Source organism: Hordeum vulgare, chromosome 1H (assembly GCF_904849725.1).
Source record: "Hordeum vulgare subsp. vulgare chromosome 1H, MorexV3_pseudomolecules_assembly, whole genome shotgun sequence".
Classification (NCBI taxonomy): domain Eukaryota; kingdom Viridiplantae; phylum Streptophyta; class Magnoliopsida; order Poales; family Poaceae; genus Hordeum; species Hordeum vulgare.
Window position 1 is genome coordinate 206,169,876 of NC_058518.1, and position 11,113 is coordinate 206,180,988.

Genomic DNA, 11,113 nt, shown 5'->3' on the forward strand with positions numbered 1-11,113 from the left:
ACTACTACAAACAACTAACAACAACTAGCATGGCATCATGGATCTCTAGGGAAAGAAGACACAAAATGGCATCCCACAGACTATTTCAGACTTAGTGAAAATTACACCTCATGAAAGTGCAGTTTTCGATCTGAAGCCATATTGACAGCAGCAAAACCCATAGCTACAGGACTCCAAATGGCATGAAAATCCACAGCATGCTAGAGAAACACAAGGACTGCAACTTACTCCATTGGACCAACCTCAAAAGAGCTAGAGATCAAAAGATACAAGCAAGACAAGATATCAACAAAATATCACAGATTCCAGACATAGAAATACATCAGCTCCTCCAAATCAGCACTATTTCTAGCAATTTGAGATCAAGCAAACCACACTTAAACATGCATTTCTATTGTAACCAAAATTACCAGGGGCTAAACAAAACATCCAAGATCAACTCTCTAGTTGACAACTCCGTCAAACGAAGCACGGAATAAATCCTACGAAAATGACAAGAGGGCAACATGACAAAATATCGCGTGAACTAACTTTCTCATAAGCTAAAACTAATTGCACAGAAAAATCATAAGGATTTTTCTACCCCGTAAACATATAAAATATGTGGGGTTGCGCAACAAAATATTGCCACACGAAAATGCGGGATAATAACCTATACACGGAAAAATAAACTAGCGGCAAATCCCTACGCGCAAAAATACAAATCACTGCTCTAAAATACATGGAAAAATGGTTCCTAAAACATGGGCATTTAATCTACGGCATACGATCAATCCGGGCACGCACGAAAATTAAACGGGAAAACCTATTGTAAAAACACGTAAAACTATGCATTAGACACGCAAAACGATGTCAGACAATTATGCAAGTCATAAATTCGGAATCTACACGCAATTCTACACCAAAACCATATGCTACGCGCCTCAATCCGACTTATGAAATAAAATCTACGGGCATTGTAAAATCATATATATTCACGAATTTATTAATTCCTAAAAGTCCTAAAATCTACATGGGCCGAAAAGGCAGCGCAAGAAACAAAAAAAATGCAAGGCGGGGAATACTCAGCCTCACCTTGGGCCGCCGAGGAGGCAGCCTCGGCCGGCTCGGACCGGAGAGGTGGGCAGCTGGTAGCGGTGCCGACTTGGGCCGCCGGGCGCTGGGCCACATGGGAATACCGAACTGGTGGGTCGCCTGCCCAGGCCGGTCCACGGGGCGAGGGCACCGGCAGGGGCTGTGCATGGGCGGCGGGAGCTCGCCGGACGGCGAGGGAGGCCGAGCTCGGGGCTCCCTCCCGATCCACATCGAAGAGGAACCCCTCCTGGCTCGGGCGCCATGGGAGAGGGGCGGCGCGACCGGGCCCGCATGGGCCTCGGATGGGCTCTACGGCCCACGGCGGGTGGGGCTGGAGGAAGGAGAGTGAGTGAGGGGGAATTAGGGTTTGAGGGGCACTGATCCCGAGGCAGGGGGTTTCGCTGTCTAAATATAGGCACCGGGGTCTATTTATAGACATATGGGGGGCTAGGTTAGCCGGAATTTCGTTCCGGATCCAACCGCGTGGTCGGATTTAGACGATTCCGAATGCGGGAACGGTTACGAGGACGTGTAGAGTGGATATCAGGAGACGAGAGGGAGAACGGGCGGTGCACAAACGAGTTTTAAAACACCGACAAACGTCCAACGAATAACCGAAGACGGTGCCGCTACGGTCGACCGTTCGGGTACTAGTCGAACTCCGATCGCGACGAAATTCGACAGGCGGCCTAGCTATATCTAATTACGAACGCATGCCAAGTTTCACCCCGATCAGAGAAAGTTTTCAACACACTTTTAAAACAGGGTTTTGACGATGTCGCGGGCGCGTGCGTGTGTGAACGGGCTCAGAACAAACAACGACGAGAACCGGCAACTAACAACGGATGCAACTTTCGAAAACTGGCAGCAACTAGGGTGCCGATGCAATGCTGATGATGCGAATGATGCGATGCTGATGCGACAAAAATAAAATAGACACACGACGAAAACGGAATAGAAGGGGAATCTTGAGGCACATCGGCATCGGGCTGTCACAACTCTCCTACACTACAAGAGGATCTCGCCCCGAGATCCAAGAATGAAAGGGGGAGAGGATGAGAAAGAACAAGCGGTAAGAATTTAGTCGCTTCTTTGACAAACGAGTGAAACCAATGATCCTTGAAAGTTGCAAGGCGATGAGGAATGATATGAGAAAGAAGCAAGAATTCACGGAAAATTTCTTCAACACTTCGGTAGGAAAATGGGACAAAAAATTCGAAAAGATGGGAGAAATGGACAATATACATAACAAACAACTATAAAAACAAGGGAACACCATGATCTTGATAGAACAACATAATAGACCCAAAAGAGCAATATCACAATGCCTCCGGAACAATAGAATATGCACAAGCTCATACGGAAGAAGAGATTGAAGAGAGAATGACAACTACTATCGCAAATGAACTTGGCAACCATCCTTGCAAGAAGGATTGAACGGAGTTGTTGGAAGAACAACAACGAAAAGAACAGGATAGTAGTGGGCTTATGAAAATCATCTCACATTTATGAGGTGACAACTAACCACTAAAATAAACAAGGAAAGATTGGGAGAAACAAGATACGAAAAATTTCTCACACCAAGAGGATACATTGAGAACTTGGATCAATGATAATCACCATAATAGCCCCCATCCCAAGGAAAAGCTTTAGGTGAAACCTAAACCAAGATAACTCAAGGAAGAAACCATGAGTTGAAAATATCCCATGAATATAGAATTGGTGGGTTTAATTATCTTATTCTTGAAAGGAAAACTCTTCGAGGCTCCTACACTAACAAGAATGCTATAATACCACCTCAAAGGATAAAGTAAGAATAATTGCACATATAAATGCAAGAGAAAGGATACTTGAGAAAAGAATTGATATCATGACGAACCACCATGAAGGACCTCCGTATACAACTGAATGATGCAACAAATATGAAGGTAGAAAAGAATAAGATTATGACCTTGCCAAGATTTAGATGAAGCCTCACAAAAAGATACTTAAAAGAACTTGGAACTCCGAAAAAGAAATATAGGCACTTGAGAAAAGAATTGATATCATGAGTCCTCCGGAAGAAGAATTGAAATCTCTTGGAACAAGGAAGGACAATAATAAGAATTATGTTATGCTCATCCTTCATCAAGTTTAATTGATGACAAGCAACGGATTTAGCATACCACTTATTCTTCTAGAAATGAATCTTGAAGAGGCAGAGAGATAAGCACCACTTGAAGCATAATTGAAGGAAGCACCGGTAAGAATTCACAATTGAATGGGGATACCAAGAATTAATGGAGATACATGAGAATGAAGAGATCATGATCCACCTGAAAGAAAACTTGAATAAAGCACCGGAAAATCGAGAGACGAACGAAGAGACAACCATTGAGAAGAATTGAGGATGAAAGCTGAAAGCTGAGAACGAAGGATCTTCTGAAATGATGGCCTTCGGAGGAACGAGAATGAAAACAACTGAGAAAACCACCGGATAGCGAGAAATGGATTCTCATGATTGGAACAAATTCAAGATGATAACATGAAGCTGAAATGACGAATATCCAAGATAATAGACCAAGATTGAGAGAAACACTCCTTCGAATTTGCAAGCTGAGAATGATGACGAGGAACAATACCAATAATAGCTGAGACACTCTGGAATAAAGAAGAATGGAAGGTTGAGCCAAATATGAGAATTAATTCAAATTGATCTTGAAGAAGGAATATGACTGATGAAAATCATACTTACGTCATAGTTGAAAAGAATTAAAGATCTTCGGAAAGATTAGAAGAGACATATAAGATCCTGGGAAAAACCTCTGGGTTATGGGCCCACTCGAAGAAACCACCGTTGAAAATATTGCTAGAACGAGAGATATTGCACCGGTAGAAGAAACTAGATGAGGTTAGCACCTCGAAATAACTAAAGGATTGAAAACCAGAACTACTGAAATATTTTTAACACTCCGGATAGAAAAGTGATGAATAAACAAGATAGGCTGATAAAAATCTCCAACATAGGAAAGAATTACAAGGATGAAAAGGATATGATGACACGGACAAATGAATTAAATTCACCGGTAAGGATGACAAGAATGAACAAATATGACACGAATGTCCTCAGAATCTTCACAATGAAACACCGGATAGGACACGGAAGAAAAGATAGCGGGAGCAACAATGAAATGAAAATTCTTGGATGAAAATTGAATCACTGAGAAAAAGGGCGGGAGGGCTCGGAAAAAACAAAGACAACTTGGGACAGATGAGATGAACTCCGGATGGAATAAGAGAATTCTCTTGACAAATTGGAGAGGATTGAATACACTTGGAGAGAAACACACCGGTTGAAAAGACTTGACATAACAACTCTAGTTGACAAAATTGATAAGACAATTGATTTGTGCAAAGAGAATTAGCATTCCCACAAAAATATGAGAACACCGCTTAGAGAAGATATGAAATCACCACTTGACACCGAAGCAACACGAATACCATATTCAACAAAACAAAGGATGAGGCTTACGAAACAAGCCAAGAAGAACACACGGATGGATGCACTCATTGTGAAGAAAATCACCCAGCTGAGGAGTGCCCAAGCAGTCAGGTGACTTGTTTCTTGTGTGAAGGAACCAACCACTACCCAGCTGAGTGTCACATTTACCCCAAGGTGCAACAGGTTGTCAAGCAGCAGAAAGATGCACTGAAGGAAACACTCAAGAAGAAGATTCTAGAAGAGCTAGTGATGAACGCAAATATTGAAGACCCTGATGGACAAGGTCTGACCAGATTTTTCTCCAATGCATGCTACTTATGTGGAGAAGAAGGACATTATTCAAAGGATAGCACGAAGAGAAGCAAAGAGTATCTGGGAAACTTTCCGATGGAAGAAGTGGAGTTTGATCCACTTGAAATAGAAGAATTGGCCAAAATAAAGGAGTCCGGAAAGAAGACCAAGTACCCTCGGAAGAACCAAATCTCTGCAGACATATACCTGAGTCATGTCAGATGTTACAAGTGTATGAAATTTGGCCACCACAAATACATGTGCTCAGGAAGGAAGCCGGGAACCCAAGGAGCAAAGGCAAACACTAAGACGCCTCGAGACTTGTTAGAAATCATTTGCTTTTGTTGCAAGGAAGCAGGACATTTTGCCAGCGATTGTCCACAAAGGAAGAAAGCTAGAATGGAGTAGTTAAGTTTTGACCATGGCAATAAGTGTAATCCGAAGCACTCGTGTTTTTCATAAGATCATGGAGTGAAATTTTTGTAACAGAAGTCCCTCAGATTGTAATAACATCATGAATAAATGGAATTTATTGTCTCATGATTGTCTATGTTGAAACTGTATGCGTTGTTTCTCTTCGAACAAAGATCTCTGAAAAAAATTATGAGGATATGAGAAAATATGGTCTATGTAGGCATGAGTAATTCATTTAAGTGTGGTAGTAATCGGTAAACCCATAGGATCCACTGAGTAGGAATGTACCATGATTACCAAGGAGACACATGCATTCCTCTGAGTACCTATTTACTGACACCTGCAGATGACAACTCTCTACGAGTCATTCCTCAAGGGCCCAGAAACGATCATGACCCTGACGAGTGATCATGATTACCCGAAAATCCTGAAGGACATGATGAAGCACATTCATCTTGAAGGAGATGTAGTCTACAAAGGCTACCCATTTGTGGAAAATGGAGTGGAACTTTGGTACGTGGAAGTACACCTCCACCATGTGAAAGGAGTCTGTCCAAAGACTATGGGGCAATACTTTTTCATTTCACGCGTACCACGAGCAACCTTCTTCGATGCTGTTCATGAAGCTGCCATGGAAGCCATACGTCAGATTGGAGAAATACTTGAAGCAAAACTCCGTCATACCCAGGAATACCTGAGTGAAGTACGTGCGGAGATGATGGAGATGAAGCTCAGGACCACCATGATGAAGAAAAAGATGGATGATTTCAAGGAGCACCTCGGAAAGTTCCAGTGGAACTAAGTACCTCCAAGAGAGGAAGATGAATAAAGGTGGCAGAAATGCTTGACCATAGCGAACAATGTGGATGGCAGTATTTGTAATAGAGTACTTTTGAATTGGAGTTTTTGATAAGAAATTAAGGATGTAATAAAGGATTGATTGTGAAATGCATATGATTTATGGAAGAAGCTATGATGGATCAGCAAACGTTTTCTTAGGAGCATACGAAAACCTGAGAGTTGTGAAGATACGATAGATGTTTCGTTCATCTTGCAGAACCAATGGATTATCCGAACTTCGTTCGTGGACAAGAGAAATTCTGCAACGCTTGTGAGGATGCCCAAGTGTTAGAATGCGAGATTCGCTAAACCTTATACAGAGAAATGATTTGGGTGCGGAATGGATTGATCACCATGACGACTTACTCTTATCATTTATCTTGCTATTCGGAATGGTAAATCTGAGAGACTTACCCATAGAGAGACGACGTTCTTTGAAGCTTTTGTTTAAGCCTTAGAGTGGTATAAGAAAAGCCCATGTACATGGCACTTGTTATCACACGTAAGAAATTTTACGGTGAGGATGAAAACCAAGACCCCTCTCTCTGCAGGATAACCACAAATGGTAGACCACCATGAGAACCATCGATATGTTATTTAGAATTGACCACGAGACTGTCAGTTAAGAAGACCCAGTGACGGAAGAAGCTTATATCCACGGGAGAGCATCACCAAAGGATTTAATATGAAGACTGTGCGATGTCCGATGCCAAAACCCCAGAGGATCGTTAAAGCATTTTGAGACCAGTACCTCTCGTTTTAAGTGTGGTCGTATCCCACCTTGCCGGAGATTGGATTGTTAGAAGACCCCCAAACCCTAACCTTTCTTTCTAGCCTCTTCGAATCTCGAGGACGAGATTCATTTTAAGTGTGGTAGTTTGTAACATCCCAAAAATTATAAATTTTGGAATGTTAATATAATTATTAGATTGATTGTTTGTTTGTTTGCTGAGTGATTGAAACTTGTGTGAAATTTGAAACCTTTCGAAACTTTTGAATGAGAGGGAATAAAATGACTTTCCCCTTCTCCGGTGAATTCAAATTCAAACTTTTAAAAGCAACGAGAGAAGATGACATGACTTCTTCAACATTAAAGAATTTGAACGGAGATATTTGCATTGAATTATTTTGCATTTCCATTCGTTTTCTTCGTGCGAGAAATGCCCGGAGAAATACTCTCTTGCATGCAAGAGAGAGAGCGGAGGAAAATGACCCTCCAAAGTACGGGCATTTCTGAAATGTTGGAGCCAAGAAAATCCAAGGATCATTTGCAAAAATAATTGCAAAAAGAAATAAAGCATTTTGAGGAATTTCTGAAAAAAACATTTTTTTAAGTTTTTATTTTTGCATTGGAAAAATGTTATTCGGGTAGAGGATATTTTTCTGATTTTTTTGGTATATAATACCCTATATTAATATTTTGATTTACTTCCTCTTTATTCGCATTTATTTCCTGATTTGGAAAAGGATTTGAAAATAGGAAAGTTTTTAGCCGCCGCCCGAGCGCTTAATAGGCCTGGGCCGAATCCCACAACCCGAGGGAATGAATCCCTTGAATGCCGGCCGACCGACCCCTTCCTCACCCGCCTCTCTCCCACTTCCGCTGGACCCCACTGGCCGAGCCTCTCCCCCCGTCGGTCATCTTCTCCCTCCCCTTGCTAATTTCAACCCGAGACCGAGCCAGCACCAGGAAATTCGGGATTCCTTCCCCAATCCTCCCTTCCCCTCCTTCCTTTCCTCTCCCCTCCTGGCCTATATAAGAGCCCCAGCCGCCGCAGCCCCGTTCCCACCGCCTCGCCGAGCCGCCGCCGCCCCGGAGCCTCCCCTACCGCAGCCCACCAGCAGCCGAAGCTCCTGCAGCTTTCGGTCCCTCCTGGAGCAGCGCCCCGTCCTCTCCACCGCTCCGCCCGACGCCTCCCCTCAGAGGAGGACCACCGCCGCTGCCTCCCCGTCTCTCCACCGCCCACGGAGCCCCCCCTCACCCTCACCGGCGACGCCACCTCGCCGGAGCTGCCCCCACTGCCGGTAGCTCTCTTCTCCCTCTGTTTTTTTTCTTTCTTCGTTGCACCGTTAGATCTAAGAGGTGTGGTCTAGATAAGATCCTAGAATAACCCTTCGGTTTAGAGTAGAACACCGGTGGATTTTAATTCACTTATTCATTTAGCCAGCGAGTTTGCTAGTCCTCGGCCGTTTGCTCCTGACCTTGCAACAAACACACCCCGCGGCCTATCGTAGCGCACCACGTCTACCCCCTATTTGTTAGCTTGTCAACTTCAGTTTTTCTGTCTAAATTGCAAAAACAGAAAGTTTCTGTTTTGTTTTGGCCACAACTTTTGATCCATAAGTCCAATGATGTTGATTCTTTTTCCAGTAGCTCACAAATTGCCTGTAGTTTTTAAAAACATATAATGTGCCTATTTTGGAATTTTTCAAATATAACTTATATCAGATTTAGTTTAAACCTTGTTTTCCTATTCCAGGAGTTTAAAAATAGCTTTTAATTTGATTCCTTTTGGTACTGATCACTAGTGATCTTATTTATCAGTGGTAAAAAGTTCAGATTTGTTTGAGTATCTTAGCTCACTGTTTCTTGTGAAACAATTTCTGTTTCACCTCTTTTAGGATTGCGGCTAATTCATTTTCTATTTTTGTTTTAAAATATTTTCGTTATTATTTCAGAAATATTATGTTTTCTTTTTGTTAGATAAACAGTAGTTTTGCAACAAGTTTTTATTTTATTTTTATTTTGTTTTCATGAAATCAATTCTAGTTCCGTAGTAACGTGCAATTGTTTTCACCATTGTTTCAAATCCCGTTTGGGAATACTTTCAAAACGTTTTGTGAAAAATACTTTATTTTATCTTAATTAAACTTATATCTTAGTTCCTTGTTATTATTTTCTGTTAGACAAAAACTATTTAGTGTTTGACGTAGTAGAAGACTCCCTAGTCTTATTTGAAGTTTCTTTCAGATTCTTATTCACTCTCTTCTTCGTTTTGATTGCTAGAATGATTGCTAATATGAGTGCTTATGTGAATGATATGTTTGTTATACAGATTTCATCGGAGAGTGACGAGAAGTCTATCAAGTTATTTTCTCGAGAAATTCTTCTTCATCAACATCACAGACAAGTCACTTTGATCATACTATCACCTATGTTTTATGCATCGTAGTTCTACCATCCTATGCCCAATTGCATGCTGCTTAGGTACTTGGAAATTTTAGTATAGATTGTAGTATCATGTGGTAGGCACACAACAACCCCGATACTTGGCCCCGGGACGACAAATTTCATATTGCTATGCTTGAGTAAACGGGATTTCGGTTGAATGCATAACATGAGTGATGCGAGGTTGATTAAATAATCAAGACCGGTTAAGACAAGATTTTCAAGACCTCGGACGCAATGCAACTCTGGGTGAAGGACGGTTGATCGGCTCCCTGGAGAACCCAGTGGATGCCCGGGATGCTGGGGACGGCCATGACATCCTGCGGAAAGCTTCACCCAGGCTCAAAGAGACGGACGGATATTTTCAAGACCCAAGGTTTACCTGCACAGCCACAAGTCATTATGGGCTCTGGCTTGGTTGGACAATGCGGCGACTCTGGACAGGCGGTGCTAGGAGATGTAGAAGAACGGTGGGAATGGATGGGCACCGACAGGGATTCAGAGGGACCCGTTGAAAGACCATGTTTTGATCATTCGGTCTTCAAACACACTGAAGTGCGAGGACAAACCCGGAGGCGATCAAATCTTGTGGGGACTGTGTGCAAAACTCTGCAGAGTGCTCAAACCTAATCGATTAGCCGTGTCCACGGTCATGGACAACTTGAGCCAAAGGAACTGAAGTTATTTGGATTTCTCAACACCATTAAATATATTTGATGAGGGTAATTATTGACAACTCGGGTACGAGAACTGGTTGGTGGAACCATCTCGTTAACAACAAACAACGTAGTAACATTTTGCTTTTAACCCTCTTGAAGTAGGAGAAAACTTGCTTTTCGCTAAAAACTTATAGCCCCACCTGCCATACATGCATATAGTATAGATGATTACTTTTCACCCCTCTCTTTTGTGACTTGCTGGCATATTCAATATGCTGACCTACACGGCTGCAACGTCTTATGTTGCAGATACTTTCTTCGACGAGTAAGAGTACGATTCAGGGTTACGGTCTACACTCAACTTGCCGTTGGTGTTATTGGGACTCCATTCCCTTGACCGCTTCCGCTGAGATATTTAAGGTATATATCAGTTTTACGCTATTTACATGTGATTGCACTTTGATATATACATTGATGTACTGTGTGTGCCAGCATACTGATCCAGGGATGGCATAGAAACACAGAGGCTTGACTCGTCTTGAGTCGGGTCGCTACAATGCATTTGTTGGAAGATTGTTCTATAAGCAAGTACTTGAATTCCCACCTAAGAATTCCCGAAATATCTGGACATGCAATCTGGTACACGGATACAAGGAGTAATAATCACACAACTCCTATACTAACCCGTCACCTGTATCACATCCGTCAACACACAACCAGAATCTCGGACCTTCATCTACAACAGACCCTCGTGATCACAACGATACAAAGTATGGCAGTACTCCCGAACAATTTGCACCATTACTGGGGACATCGGGGTTATCTCGCCACTACTAGTATTGAAGCAATTACGAACATCCTTCGTTCTTAGATACTCAGAAATCTGAATGATAACATGTGCTCAAGAATCCCCTAGAGCTCAACTCCCCTGAAACTCAAAGCAGATAGGAGGCACCAGGATAGGACTCCGTCACATCGGCATCATATAGATTCCAAAAATATCCGTGTGATCCTAAAATTTTTTTTAGTGAGAAGAGGAGTAGAATAAATTATTACGTCAAGATTCCTCACCAAAGCATAGAAGAGAAGAAAAAAGAATCCTACTCTTTGATATATAACTAGACTCAAATAGTTTTTTCACTAGACTCGACTCGGCCAAGTTCGATCAATCAAGGGGGCTCCTAG